Source organism: Ambystoma mexicanum, chromosome 6q (assembly GCF_040938575.1).
Source record: "Ambystoma mexicanum isolate Mex_15411 chromosome 6q, UKY_AmexF1_1, whole genome shotgun sequence".
NCBI lineage: Eukaryota > Metazoa > Chordata > Amphibia > Caudata > Ambystomatidae > Ambystoma > Ambystoma mexicanum.
The window spans coordinates 438,754,778-438,776,079 of NC_090937.1; positions in this window are offsets into that span (position 1 = coordinate 438,754,778).

Below are 21,302 nucleotides of genomic sequence, written 5' to 3' on the forward strand. Positions count from 1 at the left end.
TTGCAGGCACGCACCTCAATAAAAAAAAAATCGTACATGTACGCTGGAAGACTGCATCCCCTACAGAGTTTAATATTGTTAACCCCCCCCCATTCACTATCCCGAAAAGGTAGTGGATTACGCAGTACTTTCAGGATGACACATGCCACAACCTGGGTAGCTATGTGGATGTGTGCGGATGAAGAAATCGTGCATACTTTGATTGAACTTTGCAGTGGACGTGCTTTGGAATGGTATGGCATTTGTACTGTAAATGAGTAGCGGCACATTTCAAGTGTTGTACAAGAGTGACAGTGTTGGATGATTGCTGCTTCGATGCGATTGGTGGATGCGTGTGCACCCATTTACGCACAACCCAATGAAGTAGAGCTACAGAGAAGATAGTGCAAAGGGAAGAAGGACTGCTCCACCTTTACAGGGGTGTGGCCCTCGCGCTACTTAGGGAGGCGCACGTGCGAAAATCTGCCCTTTATACCACCTTGCACAATTGCCATGGCAGTGTGGGGATTTAGACAATCAGGTGGTGTGGGTGTGGTTACCTGGAAGGGGAGGTGAAACTGTTGTACATTATAATCTGTGTACTGAGAGTGGCTGACATGGCGAAACGCATTGTGTTCACTGTAGGTGATTCCTTTGTCATAGATCTGCACAACTATGTCCTGCAAAGACAAATTGACATTAATTTTGGTTTGGAAGGAGTGGACGCATTGTGCAATGCTGTGTATGAGTGCAATTTCGGCCACATGCATGCACTTTGCAAAGACCTCTCCAGTTTTCCAGTAGTAGATGTTATTGTCATACATTACGTTGGCATGCATATGGGTTACCTGGCTTGCTTAGATTTGTTAAGTAGACTGAGGAGATTGCTGGATGTCGTGAGGATGGTTTACCCCACCGCCAAGGTGCTTTTCTCATCCAAAATTCCAGGAAGAGTATGGCCCCCTGCTCATGCATGTTGTTCCAAGCCAAACGCAGGAAGGTGTCTCATCAACAAAAGCATTTCTCCCTTTTTGTCCGCTCGTGGAATGCTCTTCTGCAACAATGACTTTATTAGTTGTGAAAATGTAGAGTTTTTCCAAGAAAATTGCATTTTGCTGTCACCCATTGGCGATGCAGTTTTGTTTGCGTGTCTAGAGGATGCGGTGAAGAGTTTACTGTACTAATGTAAGCTAATAAAAACCAAAAAAGTGTTTCTGTAGAAGCATCTAAACAAAAAAAAAAACAGACTCTTTTAAGAGTAACCCCTTACCACGAAGTCCCCCTACACAGGTTGCAAGTTATTCCCCCACATCCACATGCAGCACAAAAGCCACAAACGGGGATTTTGCGGTTGGCGGCCACGAAAAATTGAACTGTGGGGATTGTCTAATCAGATCCTTAGGGTGTTCAGCAATAGGAAGAGGGGCTCCTGCTTCCCTCGGGTCTGGCCCTCGACGTACTTGGGGACTGGCACGTGCCGCATTCACTGCTTCTCACCATGCTGGCCTATGGAAATGGGACTGTAGCGATTGTCCTTTCAGGTGGTGCTCGGTGTGAGTCACAGGAAAGCACACCAATAAGAAGAAGGACTCCACCTGCTTTACTGGAGCGCAGCCCTCACAGTACTTGGAGAAAGGCACGTGTGAAATTCTGCCCTTCTCAGCACGCTGGCCAATGGAAATAGGACTATGGCCTTTGGCCAATCAGGTGCTCAGGGTGTATGTCCCAGGAAACAGCACCAATGGGGAGACGGAGTCCTCCTGCTTTCCCGGGGAGTGGCCCACACGGTTATTGGGGAAAGGCACGTGGCACATTTTGCGCTTCTTACCATGGTGGCCAATGGGAATGGGACTATAGCCTTTGGCCAATCAGGTGCTCTTGGTGTCCGTCACAGGAAAGGGCAGCATTCATATTTCCATTTACTTTTTGTATTGCGCCTGGCAAACATGGCAAGACACACAGTTTTCGTCGTGGGTGATGGCTTTGTGGAAGATCTGTGCATGTATGCCCTCCAAGAAGACATGTCTGGCCATTTCGGTTTGGAGGGAGTGAATGCTTTGTGGTGTAGTGTTGAATCGTGCTGTTTTGGCATACTGCTTCTAGAATGTCGACACGTGGCCTCTTCAGCAACTGTACATTTTGTGATCGTGCACTTTGGAACCTGTTTTTTGGGTTACATGCCTTGTTCCCGTGTGTTTAGTCAACTGAAGATTATGATGAAAGCAGTGCAGCACATTTTTCCTACTGCCAAGGTGCTTTTCTCATGTATACACCCGAGAATAGTGTGGAAGTATTCCAATGATTCCTGTTTTCCTGTGAGAATGAGAACATTGGTTCGCGATACATACACCTTTTCAAGGCAAATGGCATTCCTTTGTCGAACAGTTGACAATCTACAAACTGCACTGAAGACCATATTGTAAGAATGTGAGCTGATATTGAAAACACACATTTACGTATGAAAATCGCAAAATAAGTGTTTCTATGGAATTATCTAAAAATTATTTTAAAAAAATTAAAAAAGAAGCCCCCCCACAACTAAGGACGTTTGCTCCCCTGGTTGAAAGTTATTCCCCCACACCTGCGCGTGCACAGCACGAAAAGTCCACGAACATCACGATAGTTGCAGGGTGGCATGTGTTACATATGCCTCTTTTGAACATGACGGCCATAGAAATGGGTCTGCACAAGCTACGGGATTGGGCAATAAAGTTTGTGGGTGTGGTGTGTACCGACAGACTGTGCTACACAGTGTATTTGTCGACAGAAATGCAGAGGGTGCGGTTATGGCTTTGTGTTTCACACGGCACAGCATGCGGTTTTAGGAGATTCTGAAATATATTGACTGAAAGTGAATGGAAAACACTGTGCGGTGGCTACTCATTTTGCAATCTATAATGTGCATGTGTAGTGCTGTGGAGTACATACAATGAAGTGCCTGATTTTGGTTTCTCTTTGTGACTCTTTGGTGACACGCAATCATGCCGACATTATTGTTGTTCATTGGAGAGAGAAAATTGCACAACATGTTACACGAGTTTCAGAGCCGCTTGCGATGAAGGAGGCACTTCCGAGTTCATGTGTTTGTTTCCTATGTCTTGCATAAGTTTCTATCGCATTATGCAGCCACCGATGTGGCAGCGTCATTTATTTTCTGGTCCGTGAATGCAGACAGGGCAGTACATTGCAAAGACGTGTATTTGTGCCTTTTTTCGACATGTGCCTTTGTCATACTTCGCCCATGGGAATATGACATTTGACAGCACCATTACTTTCCCCCACCTATAACGTTCATCTTAGTATGCCTGCCATCTCCATTTCTGAACACCCCATCTAAATTGGCTTGGTGCCCTTCTTGAAAGTAGTGATTTTTTTTGTAATTCGTGTTGAACACTGACTCTCTTGAAAACGCTCTGCAACACATAAAGAAACCTCTTTGTACAGCGACCCCCTTTCTAACCAATTGAACTACAGTGTTTACCACACTGCCATGCCTCCATCCCTGCATGCGTGCATTGCCAATTCAGTTGTTGATATGTGAAAGGTGCTTTCTTTATTTACCTTTTTTCCTTTCCCAGTTCATTTTCATTTATTATGGTGTTCTCTCACACGTCACAGATGGAACGGCAGGAAAGGTCAGGTACAGAAGAGGCAGCACCTGTATGTATACTATAGGGGACGTGCTGGGAGATGGAATTATTGGGTGGCCCTCACCTACATAGGCAGCAGTCATTGTAATGCTCCCATAAGGACCATTCCCACGCACTTCTAAGTACCTTCCCTCTGCACAGTAGCACGTTGCAGCATATGCACAATACAATGCCCTTTGCCGGGTAAGGGTATGGTTTGCAAAGGTTGTTTTACTGCTCTGCTGCCATACAGGAGTGCCCCTCTTGTTGTCCGGAGCAGATGTGGCAAATGCTGTACATGAAAGTACCCTACGCAATTGTTGGATGGGCGGTAGCATGCCCACTGGTCCCTTGTGCTTTCATTACAGTTGTCATGGTTTGTGGTACATCATTAGTGTTAAGGGTAGCAATCATGGATATACATACATTGTGGAATACAAGAATGTTTGCAACAACGCGAAACAGAGCTTCATTATGTGCAGCAGGAAGCCAATTCTTGTGTGCGACCCATGCAGCTACATCGCTTTTCTTACCACCAATAAGATTGTTTGCGCTTCTGCATATTCTGCTATTTCCTTACTTGCCTTTACATGCACTAGTATGTGCGTGAGGAAGGTTCAGCAGCTTTGCCATTTTGCTGGCTTACTATAAACTGTCCCATCTGCAGTTACATGTTTTCTTCAACTGTACGACCGGCAGGCGTTCTCTTGATACTTTCCGGCACACTGCTGAGTGCAGACAAAATGTATCTGTTTCACTGGTCATGGAAAGGCAAGCAGCAGATAAATCAAAGTAATTCAACATTTAACACGCCCACGTCACACTGCAGGTTGCTGTTCCTTGTTTAGCAGTGGTCATTATACAGTTAGGAGTGCTTTGGCCGCACATTGGTAAGTTTGCAGAGCCTCCCACAAAGTTGGCAGCAGTTCTTTAAAAGCGGTAGCCTACTGCATGAATCTGCAGGGCTGACGACAGGGGCGGTGTTACCAGCATACAGTGGATGACCTATGCATGGGTCTAGGTGTGGAACGGAAACACGTGAGCTTCCACAACTACTTACAAGTGCATTTGAAGATGCAGACATGCGGTCACTAATGGAGTCATACGGATACTTGCAGTGTGATTGCACAAACGCCAACCAGATGCAGTCTCCCTAGGAAACGTCCATATTGCTCATCTGCAATCATCTCGGCCAGTAGTGTGTGGCACAGATATATAATGCACTGTTAATACAAGAAGAGAGCCTACTGACACACTAAACAACATTTACTATGTACATCTGTTATTGCTACGATACACAAACAGTATTCAGAAAAGTAAGGGGTAGCAAATGGATACATGCACCAGACAATTTGCCCATTCCACACATTTATCATGAGGGCAGCCAAGGAATCTGTAACAAACCGTTGTTAACGGGACGTTATGGTTATGTTGCTGTACCAAATACCTATCCTCTTTACAGAAAACACTATGCTAAAGGAACGTTCTGCTTACAGTGCCCTACTAAAAAACCTATGAAATTCACTAACAAAAGCATTGTTAAAGGGACGTTATGGTTAAGTTGCACTAGCAAAAACCTATGAAATTCAATGGAAAAACGTTGTTACGGGGACGTTAATGTTACAGGCAAAACTGGAAAAAACCTAAAATTTGCAAGTTATGGTAAGCTAAGCAACCATAACTCGCGCCACCAGTGGTGTATACTGCAAGGACTAACAACCATGCCATCAAAGATGCCATGACAAATCTCATTCATGACATCACTGATGACATCACATGTGCATTTAGTTTTCACGGGAAGCCTCCACAGGGGTTGTTATTGTAATGGTGGCAAAAACCGATGAAACATCATTGGAAAAACTTCTATACGCACCATTGTATTACACACTTCTTTGCAGTACATGAGCCATCTCATGTGGAAACAAAGCCATTCTCTACACCATGCCCCATTGAAGTGTAATATTGAAAATGTTCCCATGTCACATAGTGACATCACGAATGCTTTTGTTTTACAGTTTTGGGTACTGTGAAACATGTAAGAAGTAGCTACCATTCTCTTAATAACTACATAATTGCACTACTGTACAGAAAACATAAAGACACCACAATGCATATCAATGTGAGCATATAAAGGGGAAATGACAGTAAGCAAAAAAGGAGCACTATTACCAGAAACTGTCCATAACATAACTGCTTATCTTCATGCACAGAAATGCTTGCTGTGTTTTACGCTTTCTTCTTCCCCAATATGTATATGTGTGACACCATCTGAGTGTACCCTAAGGAAAGTAGTGTAACAACATATGAGAAGGGTGCCGTTCACAAAGACCGAACCTCTTCAACTCATACTAACTGACTGTTAGTGAACAAAAGCAAAAGCCACACATGTGATGTCATCAGTGATGGCATGAATGAGATTTGTGATGGCATCTTCGATGTCATGGGTGTTAGTCCTTGCAGTGCACACTGGTGGTGCAAGTTATGGTTGCTTATCTTACCATAACTTGCGAATTTCGCGCGGTTTTCGGTTTTACCTGTAACCATAACGTCCCTGTAATAACGTTTTTCCATTGAATTTCATAGGTTTCTGCTAGTGCAATTTAACCATAACGTTCCTTTAACAATGTTTTTGTTAGTGTATATATATAAACTCCCACCCCTGTAAAAGAATCACAGATAAAGTCGGCTTTTGTCAAATTACTCCCTGGGTAGATAAGCAGGGCTGTTTGGACAATAGATATGTCTTTTGAAGAACAAGGAGGAAGAGAAAAAGGGCTTAAAAGTCACTTTGGGCCAAAGGTGTGGACCAGGGGACAGGGCCTCTTCACAGTTCATTTATTCTTGGGGATCAACAACATTGAAACAGGCTTTTCACCATTGAACGTGTAGTCTGGATGCTTTTGGAACCGGGCCGGGTGAGTTGTGGAGCGGTGGTGACAGGTCCCAACAATGCAGTGCTGTCCGGCAGCGGCAAAAGTTTGCATGCCGAAGATATTTGGAATGTCAGGTGTTGTTGACTTGGTGGTGTTGGAAGACTCTGCGACCTTAGGGATGGAGAAGCAGAGACTTGCCCTCAACTGCAAGTGGGCTCGGCTGGCACAACCCATTGCCAGGGCACTGCAGCAATTTTGACAGGGAGCTCAAGAGAACTAGTGACCAGCTGGTGGTGTTGAGTTAGGATGCTAGAAGACTTGGCTGGTCTCACATTCATAGGTGGTGGAGGTTCTTCATCAGCATCAAGTGAACTCAGAGATGCTGAGGCCTTCAAACGCTGTGGTCAATAACGGTCCCTTTGCAGGCAACTTGGACGGCATCAAAGGAGTCCAAACTGAAATTGTAGTGGTTCAGAGAGACAAGAAACTCCAGGGGTCACTTCTGTGATTCTGTGCTTGCTGGGAGACCCACATCAGGGTTTCCAGGAACAAGGTGAGTTATTTTATTCTGCCTTCCCATTCCTGGGAGCTTGGCTGGCAGCTACAGGTCATCCTTCACCTCTAGCGAACAGGAGCTTAGTTTTAAGTGCAGCCAGTACGCAGGATTTGGAGAAGCAGAGGTTCACCCCCACTGTTCCCCCAGGATGGTTAAGGGACAAAGATCTCCTCTGCCTTGGTTGACTTTGCTCTTCATCTCTATGTCAGAGAAGGCTTTGCTGCCAACATAGGCCCGGTAAATCCTTCTTGTCCTTGTCAGAGTCCAAAGATGAATCAATAAAGACAAAATGTCACATGAGATTGGTCCAAAGCAAACCAACTGTAAGGGGTCAGATCCGGACTGTTTTAACAGGTTCCCTTTGTCTTATGACATCACACCCAGAGAGCTTTGACTGCAGGAAATAGGAAGGTGAACAGGAAGCAGGTGAGAGCCTGAACAGAAATGAAGATGGTGGAAACCATTATTCAGTCTTCCTTTCCCCCCTGGCAACTCTAACCTCTGCACATTCTGATGCAGAATGACTTCAAAGGTACTTAGCACCCTGATGTGAGAGTGGCTTTTGTTATGTCAGTGACAAAACAAAAGAGGTGATGGCTGGAAATTTTAGAATTAATCCTAATCTCTGCCATCACTCTGGGCAACTCTCTAAACCTCCCTACTGATGAGGTCCAACCAGACCGAAACACGTGTCTGGGGATGTTGTTGGTACTCTTGTCCAGAGGAGAATAGCCTAGCATTTCGGTCCTGGACTGCCCCAGGGCAGGACAAAGACTGATATGTTTGGGATATTTCTTCTCTGTGAAAGATAGTGAAAGATAGTGAGCTAAAGACTCTGGGTAAGTCTCTGGTAACCAGGACTAATGTCTGGCAGAGAGACTCCCCGGACCCCCCTTGTCAATTTGCATATTTAAGTAACTTTGGGTCTCACCCTAAGTTACTTGGGGAATCCAGACGTGGACCCCTTGCTCACTATTCTTAGAGAGGCACAGCTCCTCCCTACTGATGAGGCCCAACCAGACCGAAACACGTGTCTAAAGACTCTGGGTAAGTCTCTCGTAACCAGGACTAATGTCTGGCAGAGAGACTCCCAGGACCCCCCTTGTCAATTTGCATTAGCCAGCCAAGCCATAACAGAAAGGGGCAGACTATATGTAAATCAGGCATTGTCCCACCCCGAAACGGGCAGTCCAGCCTGAACTGCTTGGTCAGACCCCTTCTGCACTAGACCACAAGCAACCCCAGAAATGTTTTGACCTCATTGGGCATCATCAGTGAGGTGTAGCTTTCATCTCTAGGCTCAACAGGCTCGGGACCCATGGTAGTAAGGTATTATCCAAAAATGTTGAATCAGTTTACTTAACTATCATTTACTGTGTATTTTACAGGTTCCAAAAACTTGAATTTAAAAACTTTGTTAGCGAATCTGTAAAATACATTTCACGACTCATCCGCTTGCTTCACGGCTTACCTGCTCCCTATTATGGCTGTAATTGAGTGAATTACGTTGAATTTAAAAACTGTGTTTTTAAAGCTGTGAAATACATTTCACGGCTCATCTGCTCGATTCACGGTTTACCTGCTCCCTGCGTGCATTTAGCCACGAACACTCCATCCCTCGCTCCCTAGCTCACCTAACTAAAAAGTTGGTCATGTTGTCACACTCGCTCCTGCTCTTAAGCAAGCATAATCACAAAGACTAACAAGTGAGGTAAAAAAAAAACAGGATTGAATATTTATTTAAATGTTGTATTAGAATAGCATCACTAACAACATAACAATGTTTTAACTAGAAAATGAACTTTTTAAAAATAGTTCGGTGTATTTTCAATGTTGTCAGCACAGTTTTTATTTTATGACAAAAACTTGATAACGTATAATAAACAGTAATATTGTAGTGTCCAGTAGTTTTTTATGCTTTTTCTTTCCCGGTGCACTTATTGAACCATAAAGGTAACATTAAATGCAAGACTAGCAATGTAATCTGTTAAATCCATGAATTTAACGGAATAAAGGTTCTTCGGCCGTTTATTCCCACTCCCTGAATTTCTGTGTGATTTCCTTGCATTTTTCATTTTTTGGGGTGATTTTATTGATTTATTATGCACATTTGTACCGCTGATTTGTTGTATTATTTTGGTTTCCTGCATTCCTTGTTCTGTTTTTAATATTTTGATTTTGGATTGTTGTCTACCATATCTTGTTTGGCACCCGATCCATGTGTCTTCAAAATAGTCTAAAAAATGAACTAATTCTTTTTCATGATTTTTGAAATATGTTTCCGAAATTATTGTCATGTAATCGTTCATAACTTCAGTTTTGGGCACGTAAACTAGAGCACATAATTTAGTAATATTAAACTGGAATTCACTGTCATATTTTATGATTTATGATATTTTATTTGATGGCCAAATTGTTCTATATTCCTCCAAAGGCAGTGGCTAAAGTGAAAAAAACAGCCTTGAATTTCAAATTGAGGGAATAAAAGCTTTAACGCTGATAGCAGACTTTTCGAAATCCATTTCACAACTGATTACATTGGTTGGTGGGCTTTGTAGATTTTCTCAGATCTTGGAAAAAACCTCTTGATATGCTTTCTGTAACCTGTTACACATTAGGATGTATACCAAAGGAAAGAATTAATTGTCCACCTTACCATGTACACCGTAAAGCTGTTTTAAATTTGTACAGGCAACATTTGAATGTACCGTTCATCATCCAATTTGAACTGATTGCTAATCGTTGCAAGTTTGTTTTCAGTGGCAAATAGTATGAATCGATTTTCGTTTTCACTGTTGTCATATAGTAAAACAATTTCACCTTCCATTGTAATTTTACACTTAGCTGGTATTTTTACTTCCTCAATGTTTTTAGGTATCTTTGGTTGTTTTTCTTCAGGAGTATTTAGTTTGAGCTATTAGGTGGCTACCTTTCAGCCGAAACTATTGTCATTAATAGAAGAGCTTTAAATTTGGCCTTTGATTGAGGGTCTGTAATGCTTTTCTAACGGAGATGACATTTCAGGAGGGATACACAGGTGTTCGCCATCCCATTCCCTGCCCCTAGCATTGCTAATCCCCATGGCTAATCGCACCCATTCCTGCCATCTCGAAACTCTTTGAGTTTCTGAGCTCTTCCATGGAGGCAGCCTTGGATAACTGCCTCTAAGGACGCTCTCTGGAAATAAGGCGAACTAGCGGCATCTTTTAATAGGAAAGATAGCATGTATCTTTACATTCGCTAAAGTAATCTGCATGAGCTTGTTTTTTTTTTTGTTGCAGTGACAAACATAATGCATCTTTAAAAGAGTTAAAGTAATTTGCATTTTGGGAGTTTTCGATTGCATGTTCTGCATTTTTTTCCAAATACCGACAACGAGGGCTAGCACCGAATTGCTGCGATAGAGGGAGATTTACAACTAACAGAGACATCTCACTACGGAGCCTGAAAACGTCAGCCGACAGACCAGATGTATTATCCAATGCAGCATCAACCGCCTGGTGCTTAGGTCCCCTGGTGATGTAACGCGCAGCTCTGACGGCTGGGCCTACTCCAGGACAAGCTACACCTTGCAGCTTCTGTGATATGTTCCCTCCCTCGCACCCACTTTCTCACTCCAGGGCTACTGTGGACACTCGGCATCATTACTAAATGAGGGTAATACTTCTGGAAGAGCCGTATCAAAGTGCAGGTAAGGTTAACACTGAGCAGAGTGTGTATGGTGAGACATGTATGTGGCTCGAGCAGCAAGTCCTGCTGGGATGTGGGAGATCGGCATGTGGGGCAAGCAGAGTGGACACGAAGCAAAGGAAAATCGGGTGGCATGGTGATGTAAATGCAGGTGGTAGATAATGCCTGATGGTGCTGAAAACATGGGTTCAAGAATCCCTGTGCTCAGGACTGAAAATGACCTGCAATTAAACCGAACATTCCTATATTCGAACATTACGTCTCATAGGTTCTGTGATGCCGCACCTCAAGACAACCACTTTCAGTGGTTCTTACTAACACGTTCATGTTTGCAGGGTACAACCAGTGTTTGGGTGAGCTGTGGTGATGGAGTACCTAGGGAGAGCCGGCCCTAGGGGGGGGGGCGAGCCGGGCGAACACCCGGGGCGCCACGCCCCCCAGGGCGCCTTTTGCCCCCGCCACTCCAGCTCGGGGGAGTCTTTCAAGGGCTCCCCGAGCTGGCGTTGTGGGAAAAGGCGCATCAGGCGGCCTTTCACTGTAAAATGTGGCCACGGCGGCGGGTGCATTTAAATGCGCCCCACCGCCGTGGGCACTTTTCACAAGAAAAGGCGCCATTAGCCCCCCACCACGCCAGCTCCGGGGAGTCTTTCAAGGGCTCCCCCGAGTTGGCGTGGTGGCAGAAGGCGTGACAGGCGCCTCATTGTCATTGAATGACCCGCGGGCAACGGGGTGCTAACGCGCTCTATTTAACCTCCTCACCTGAGAGAGGAGGTAAAAAAAAAAAAGAAAGAAATAAAATTAAAAAAGTGGCCCCTCCTGGCCCCGCCCCCTTCCGCCCCGCCCCCTGTTAACCAGGGGGGCGTGGTGGGTGCCAATTCGCCCAGAGCGCTGCTGCCGTTAAGGCCGGCCCTGTACCTAGGAGTTGCTTATCTGGATTTTGCAGCATTTGTAAGCGTGAATATGTGGCAGTGGGCTTGAAGCAGACTGTCCTGGCTCAGTTTTAGCTGGCTTTCATTGACGCAATGGGATGAGTTTTACTGGTGCTCTTCTTGCAGAGCGTGACAGGGAGATTGTTTCTTGGAATCCATGGTATATTTCTTTCTGTCTTTGAAGGGCTATAGGAGTTGTTGCACAGATTTTAGCTGTAAGTAGGTGCTTTAAACCACCGAGATATTGTATGGGAGTGGGGTACCACAACATTTTCTGGGCAGTGAAGAGGGGGGGCTAAAGAGTGTACGGGTATTTGATTACGAGAGGGAAGGTAGCACAGGCAAAGCTCTTAAAATAAAGAGAAAAAGTTGGAGAGTCAGAGGATTAAAAGCCACCTGAGGAGCCACCCACAAAGGAGGTGTTCCAGAAAGTGTCTTGGAAATGCAGCACTTACGTCAGAAAGGGCATGGTCATTCTGGATCAGAGCGGTAGAATGCCACTCTGCCCTGTGCACTGCACAACACTAGTACCCCCTTTGCTATTTGAGAGCGTCCCTTCTGTTTCTGCGTGGAAGATACAGGCACATTCCGTGTGCCACTTGCGACTCGGTTGGTACTTTCACCATCCCCTGCTGGCACAGGTAATCAAGGGTGTTTTTCCGATCGGGTCTCTGACAGAGGCCGCACAGAATGTCCACACAGAATTTCATTTTCCCTGACGCTTTTCTTTTTACTTTTGAAGTTCCGATTCCTGCCCCTTGGGTCTGACAAAAACACCTGATTCATGGAATTATTTTCGTGTAAAACGCACATTTGCACGCCTTTCTGCCCTAAAATCCCTGTTTGAGGTATGGGGATTTTCGGGAAGAATGGCGCGCAAATGTGCATTTTACGCGCAAATAATTCCATGAATCAGGGTAAATTACCTGCCCAAACAGCCCAAACACACAGCCTTTTTTCTTTGATATGTGCTATGAATCCAAGGAGGTTCTTGCACGCAGACTCTGGTGGTCGCCAATGATGGTCGCAACTTTGGCTTCTGTACTAAGCACCAGAGCGATGAGGTTCAAGTGGCCTCTTGGCATTTTTAACATGGATGGAATCTCATCATTTTTAAGTTTGCCTCTTTTCCTAGGCCTCTGGTTTAGTGATGCTTGCCACAAATGATCTAACCCTACACAGCATGCCATGGATTGGCATGAGCAAGTGTAGGGACATATATATATTTATTTAAAGTGGTGTCATGTGCAAAAAGGACTGCCAACCAAGATAATGGACGCAATGCCATGCTTCTGAACGCTTGCTTCGTCAGCAAACGTCTTATCAAATCCTATCAGTTTAACCACAATGTGTATTTCATTAGACAGAAAGTAGCAGAGTAACACTCTTGCAATCTACTTGTCTTGTCCGGGATGTTTCATCACTGTGAAGTAGTTGAGTTTCTTAGAAAAACACACTGCCAAACTATCATTTTTTACAAAACGTACGAAGAGCTGAATGCAATACTGTGAGCTTCATACATCCTATTACTTTTCTTCCCAGATGAAATCAGAAAGTAATAAATTAGAGTACAGATAGGGTGTAATGGCATATGCTGTTATGTTATGTTGATTTATACCGCGCACCAAAACCACCCAGGAGCAGTGTCCAGGCGTTCCATCAGGGGGACACAAAGCTTGTAGATGCTGTTTCGTTATTTGCCCACCCTTCGACTGCCCATGGCCATGCTAATCCCTATGGCCATTCCCGCCCAGTTCTTACCCCCCCTGTGTTGTGCACCTCCTCCTGTGAACTCTGTTAGCTCGCTTTAATAAAGCCTTACCATCAAACTTTGCACTTGGAGTGCCTGCCAGTGTTTTTTCAGAGCAGTCTTCTGTGAGATAATGACTTCATTGGAGTTGTAAAGGTGGTACTGGTGTAAAAAAAAAATTCTTAACTAGCTCTGCCTTCATCCACTCGATTTATAAGCATTATGTATGTCCTTAGCTGAAGTCCTGTTAAATACATGCACTGGCAAAGCCAACAGTTCTGGCTTGTGTATAAGTATTAGACATTTGCTAGGCACTGCTATTAGATGCCCAGGTACTTTCAGCATTTTGTCTCTACTTCCATGAATCGCCAGTTCATACCACTACAGCAGTGCCTAGCAAGTTCCTTTCCCATGCCTACACATAAGCCCAAACCGTTGGCATTGCCAATACTTGTTTATAAAGTAGTCTTCTTTTTAGCAATTTAGCACCTGGCATCTGTCCTGCTAGGTGTGATGGTAGTTCACCTAGCACCTCTCTCACTACTTGGCCTGATGAACATTGGTCATTTGTTGCTCTTCTTTTCATCTCATTTATCTTTGCTCTTATTTCGATTCCACTTATATTTGGCTCATGGTTATGATCTCTCACAAATAAACTACATTTTCAGTACATGCTCTTCCTCTGCGGTTGTTCACAGAGTAAAGTGTACATTTCCACCATATATATGTATTCTTCATGGCTTAGCTGTTTTTTCCCTTTATTGGATAACATATAGTTTGTCTTTTCCATTCTTTTTAAGTACCCTATTTTAATAAAAGATATGGCAACATATTATTATATTTGTTTGTAAATTTAAAAAAATGCATTCTAGCTATATGTTTTCTTATTTCGTTAATAAAAGGGGACCTATTAAAACATACAATTATTCTTAAATTGTGCACATTTTTTTTAATATCTTGCATGTCAAAGTTCGTACTCCGCTTTCTTTGGCGTAAATAAGCTCAACCATTAATTAAGATTCCATTCTCTCGCTAGAACACAAACGGTACTTCCTGTTGTACATGTTCTCGAGATGGATCATTATCACAGAAGCCGTGACCCGAAGTAAGCTCTATTAAATATATTAAACTATGTTTCCTGAGTTTTATATATTGATTACTATAGTTTGAAAGGCCCCCTCTTACAATATATTAACTCCCTGATTCATGGATTATTTGCGCCAAAAAAAGGGATTTGTGCGCCATTCTGCCCACAAATCCCTGTTTAACCAATGGGGATTTGCGGGCAGAATGGCGCACAAATCCCGTTTTTTTTGCCGCAAATAATCCATGAATTAGAGAGTAAATATGTTATGTTCGATCACGATGCGCCTCAATTTTCACACTCAGTGTTTGTGTATTTGACATTTTTGTGCACGCAGTGATCATATAAATCTGGTAGGAACAAGCCTGATTGGCATATGGTCTTTCCCAGTTCTGTAATAGCTTGGCATGAGAAGAACAATGGTGTGGAGGGTTGCCCAGCGTGATGCCAGCGATTGAGATTTATTCTAATCCTTTCGGCCCTCGCCTCTTTTGTTCTCGCTTTAGTCACCCTGAGTAGGATGGGTGTGCCCACTCATGGAACTCATACCGCCTGGGCATAGAGACCAAAGATATACCTCATTGATGACTCCCCACATTTTTGAAAAAACCCTGTCAAAATCACACATATTTCAGAACGATTTTCCAATTCCAATTTAGATGAGTCAATTTTTGTTAATACATTTTAATTCAAAGATACATAGTACAAAACAAATATGAACTGTACACAGATACTGGATTGGCTTCGTTATGGGGCAAAAGTTCCCACACTGAGTGAAGCGAGAGCCATACTCACCCCCCAAGTCAAAACAATACATTTTACAGCACATTTTTCAGCAGGAATAGGAAACAAGACATATAGTTTAAAGTAAGGTATAAACAAAACATTGCTCAAGAGTCTCCTAACTTGCCGAGTTGCCATTGCGTCATTCTGCTTTAGGACACCCCGCTATTACCACACCCTGCAAACAGTTTGGCCTGCTCACCCCCTCCAACCAAGGTTGTGTTATGGGGGTTACATTAATAAGGTTCCCTTCTCATTTTCTAATAAGCAGCACTTGGTAAACATAGTTATTATCTGCTTGGAGATATTTCTTTTGTCGAAATAATCCTTATCTGTAGATTCTGAAATAAAAGCATATTGTTAATTTGGACAATATGACCGAATATACACAAAATAAAAATACAAACAATCGTGAAACTTCTGCAAAAACAGCAGTTAGCTGCAGTTAGCAAAACACAATCACCATATTTTTGCAATATGTTCCAGTCAGATAGTGTTTCCAAACCAAAGATTAAAAAATACCTTTTGCAAACAGTATGTCTACCAATTACATCTGGGAAGAGATGTGTTAAAGTTCCTGACTTCCATACTTCTCTCAAATTCTGTCTTCACCACTTAATCAAAGTGAGTGCTCCCGGGCAAACCCCTTATATCAGACTATGCCTTATCTGCTAAAATTAGAAGGCTCTACAGGGTGTTCAGCTCACTCCTGATATTGCCACATAGGTAAATATTAATAGTGACAATTCATACGATGGACTTCACAGTGTATTTATCTACTTCCTTAATCATGGCAACATATTTGTATGTAACTTCCCATGAGACCTTTACATACTAAAGACTCATCATGTGATATCACTGATGTCACTATTTAAGCAAATTAGGGGGGGGCACACATCTTTTGCCGCCCAGGGCCCTGCAAATTCTAGGGTTGGCCTGTGTAAAGTGTTCCATTGTAAGCACCTGCTGCATTCGTATGCATACATTTTTTCGGCAAAGGAAATCGTGATAGGGTGTTGTTAGTACTTTCATGTAAGGGCCAGGGAGTGATAAGCATGGGGGATAGGAGACAACAGCTCATTCTTATACAGCGAGTTAACAGCTTGTAACATTTAAGCTGCACTGTATTTTATTTTTAGAATATGTAAAGAAGTTAGGTGCACCCACAAGTAAGTTTGCCGCCCCTCCTCCCGCAGTCCCTAAAGTTAGCTCCTCCAATTTGTGCCCCTGTGCTATTGAGAAAAAGATATAGTGTACTCTGGGGACACCTATCTAGCTGCGTTGTAAAGGTGGCTGCTCAGTATAAGGGTCAATGGAGGGGAGCGATGTTCAAGTGGGGGGAGAGTTAAGTGTGATAAGGCAGAGGGGGGTGTTGGGAGAAGAAGAAAAACAGGGCTCTGGGGGAAAATAAAAGAAGTGGATTAGTACGGGGGAGAAGGAAAATTAGGAGGGGAAAGGAAGGTGTTGTGTCTCACCACGTGGGCCGATCAGCTAGAAGCAGGCTGCCTGCCTGATGGCTTGCACCGCACGCGATTGCACGTGAAACAGAAGCCACAGTTGCAAAGACAAACAGCAGCAGCTTCCGGCAGCCTGCCCCTAAGCACTCCCCTCTAGGCCTAACCACCAATGGGAGGCCTGGTGGGAAGGGCTTATCTTCAAATTTCAAATGTAAGCATAATTGCAGTGCGGGCAGGGCCGTTGGCCACACCAGTAGGCCGCAGTGACACTGACTCACGCCGGCTTGCTGATGGCCAACTGGATCAACTGTCAAGGTGACACTCCGGGGCCGGAGAGACAGTATGGATCACTAAACAAAGGCCCATACATACTGAATCCTCTCTCTGGCCCGGAAGGGGCTCAGCTACAAATTCTTTCTCCCGGCGGGTGCCGGGCCACCGGAGCACCTGTGTACTCGGTGTCCCTGAATGCCGGGACTCAGGGCCGGTGGTGGAAGTAGAAAAAAGTAACTACCGGTACTCTGTCTGCATCCAAAATGTAATGGGTGGGATGGTGGGACAGATGGGTGTTGTTGTGGAAGGGACAAGGCAAGGCTTGACCTTTGGTTTGCAATATTCAATGGCATATTTGCATTGTGCCTAAACTGGACATTGCTGGAATAATAAACTATAATGGCACTAGATATGTCCCTGACAGAAATATCAAAACAATATATTAATTGGTAGAAATCTTTGATACTACTGTGAATGTAAACTAAACAAGATACTATTTGACATACAACTCTTCAGAACATGATTATTAGTGTTATCACTTACACTAAGCACACAATTACAAATATACTTTATGCATATGATGATTGTCAATACAATGTGAACTGAAGAGAGCTATATACATTGACAGAAGGTAAAAATGCCATTTTGCTACATGAATAGAACAGGAAATTAATCTATCTATGACAGGGGACAGTTTAATGTTAATTTTAAATTGCTGTATTTTTTTTCTCTTAATTAATACTTTTATTTGTCAGTAACAGTAAATGAGTGAAACAGAAAGCCAGTACTCTGAGCAAGCCCATACCCGCACCTTAAACTGAATACACTTTGTAGTTGCAAGTAAGCATATGGCTGAGTCACTTCAATTGAATTCAAACATTGGCAAAGACAAAAGATTTAGCTTTTGTCTAGGCATGGTATAGGCATTTGCCAGGCACTGTCATAATGGTACTACCTGTCCATATAATGCAACAGATGGAACATGGTGGGATTATCGGGGGATATGTGTGTCTGGCATGGGCCTACCTAATACCTATACAGAAGCCAAAATGGTTGACTTTGTTCAAGTGTGTTTAGACAGGACTTCAGTCCACGGAACATATAGAAATCAAATGGCAGAAGGCACATTTGTTTAAGATTATTCGGTTTTAGTAATGCTTGTGTCACACTCACCTGTGTCTCTGCAGGAGCGATGGATAAGCCTCCCTTGACCCCGAGTTCTCACTTCCCCTGTTTTCACCCAGAGGGATTCCTGTCAAATACAAGATATACACTCAGACCTGAATTCACCCGATTCCCCTGGACCCTTCCCTTCACTTTACGTGTGCTGTGGTGTCCCCTAAGGGCTTACCTTGATATTTAGTAAGAAGTGCACTCCATCCTGCATCCGCAGGGGGAGCGATTCGCTCATACGAATGATGCCAATGTCTGTTGGCTGAGTTCAGATGCCACACGCTGTTATATGCCTTCACAGCGAGGCCGAGTGTTCAATGCGCCAGTTTCTTCACTGGCTAGAAAGTCTTTTCCACAGGTGAACGTTGCATGCAGAATGTTTAGTGTCCTGAATTGTCCGTATTGTCTTGTTTGCCAAGGTACTTTGTGGGTGAGTAGCGCTGCGTGTAGAAGTCAGCTGCTGGTAGGTAAGCGCAGCGTCTGAAATTCGAGCGTGCATGGTAATGTCTCCCCCTTTTCCTTTTCAGGAGTGGATTATGTGATATTAGCGCCTCGAGACCGGGTTCAGCGCTACCGGAGACTTGGTGGTCTCGTTAGTTTGCAAGGAGGCTTTGGTAAGTATCTACTGCGTTATGAGAGGGAGCGCAGTGCAATAGTCTCCGGGTTATTGGGGCGAGTGCAATGACTAATGTCTCTTCTTTCTTTTGCAGAGGTTTGTGCGCTCAACCAACAGACCTGAATTCCAGCGTCGCGGGAAGATTCGGTAAGTATGCGCAATGTTATTGAAGTGCGCGTGCTAACGCTGTTCTTCTTTGTTCTTTACAGGTGCCGGTGTTGAAGTCCCCTCTTGACCGGAGATAGCTGCGGCGTGGAGAAAGCGTGGAGTACCTGTAAGCAGAAGCAGAAAGTTCCGGAGCAGGTAAGCTGAAGCAGGATGATCCAGAGCAGGAAAGCTGAAGCGGGAGTATCCGGAGCAGGTAAACAGAAGTAGGATGTTCCGGAGCAGGTAAACTAAAGCAGGATGATCCGGAGCAGGTAAGCAGAAGCTGGCTGATCCAGAGCACGGCAAGTGTGTTGCTGATGCAGCTCACAGAGAGCAACACGAAGCACTGGAAGAATCTTGGGTGTGGCTTTTATAGCCAGCCACACCCAAACAATAGAGAGACCATGAATTGTCATGCACTTCCTGTTTGGCAACAGGAAGTGGTAACTAGGAAGTTCCTACAAACACTAGGAAGGACATAAGTGGAGGTATCTGCTATGGGCTTTTTGTGTGCCTATGCCAGGCCTGCCAAGCCTCCACCCAGCTTGTCCCAACTACCTGCCTGGTACCCATGACAGTCTTCCCCCTCAAGAGCCCTCCCAAAGGTGTGTGTGGGCTTTGGTTTCTCAGGATGGTCCTGATGGAATTTTCGCACCAATCGGGGAGCATGCAAGTGTGTGCTGGGTTCCCATGATCTTTCCTGGGGTCCATACCCCTTCCAGTCAATCAAGTAATACAGGGTCTTTCGTACTAGTTTGGAATCTAATATGTTCTTTACCTCATATTCTGGTGCTTCTTCACCCACTTGTATGGGTGCGGGAGGTGTGGAAGTTCGGGTCCCTGGGTGTGCTGGTTTTAATAGTGACACAGGAAATACAGGATGTATACGCATATGTTGAGGTAACGCCAGTCTCATGGCTGCTGGATTAATTACTATTTGATTTATATCTGGGGCGATGTATCTAGGCTGACATTTTTTGGACCCTTTAAAGCAATGTGTCTAGTTGCCAGCCAGACCGAGACACCCACTTGGTGATATGGGGCTTTTCGTCGATGGCGATCTGCGTTTCTTTCCTGTGTTTCTTTGGCTTGCTGTAGGTTCTTGCTGGCTTCTCTGGCTGCTTTCATGATGCTGGCATGCAGGTTCTTTACTGCAGGCATCTCAATGTTTTCTGGCGGATCGTAGACCGACGTTCTGGGGTTTCGACCATATATAGTAAAGATGGGTGTTGCTTGGGTTGATGAATGTGTTGAGTTGTTGTAGGCATACTCTGCCACCCATAGTATTTCTGTCCAACTTTGACTTGTTTGGTGTAATAGACAGCACAAATACTGCTCCATGGTTTGGTTCGTGCGCTCGGTTTGGCTGTCCGTTTGAGGATGGTGGCTTGAAGACAGACGGACTTCGACTCTTGCCAGGGCACAACATTTTTTCCAAAAACAAGACACAAATTGGCTGCCTCTGTCAGAAACGATTACGGTAGGGAATCCGTGTAACTTGCCGATTCGGTCTAGAAAAACCTGTGCCAGAGTCTGAGCTGAGGGAATACCTTTTAGAGCTATGAAAAGGGCCATTTTGGAGAAGAGGTCCACTACAACAAGGATGGTATTATAGCCTGAGCTAGGAGGTAAGTCAGTGACAAAGTCCATTGATACTGTGTGCCAGGGCGCTGGCAGAATGGTGATTGGCTGAAGGAGGCTGGCTGGTTTTTGCCTGGATGTTTTGCATTGTGCACACACCTCACAGGTGCCTATGTAGGTGTCAATATCCTCTCGCCAAGTTGGCCACCAATAAGATGTGCTTACTTTCTTCATCGTTTTGGCTATACCGGATGGACTTCTAACAGCGAGTTGTGGTAGTCTGATATAATTGCTTGTTGCAGATCCTTAGTTGGGACGTAGAGATGTTTTTGGTAGTATGGTAGTTTGTCTTGAATGGTGAACTGATCTCCCTTCGTGTCCCAAGCCAGTAGGTCTTCTTTGGACATTTTTTCTTTTATTGCTTCCTTCAATGTGTTTAACGGGGATGGGCCGATGCAGAAGCCGAGAATTTTATGGCTGGGTATGATCTCCACCGGGTTAGGGGCATTATAGACATCCTCTCCCGTGCCAATGCGGGATAACGCATCCGCCTTCCCGTTCTTAACTCCGGGGCGGTAGGTGATCGCAAAGTCGTATTACATTAGGGATAGGGCCCAACAGAGCTGTCTAGAAGACTGAGCTTTTACTGAGCGCAAATATTGCAAGTTCCGATGATCTGTTATTATTGTGATGGTGTGTTTTTCTCCTAGTAAGTAATGTCGCCACTCACACAGTGCACTTTTGATTGCTAGGAGTTCTTTCTCAGAGATCGCATAGTTTAA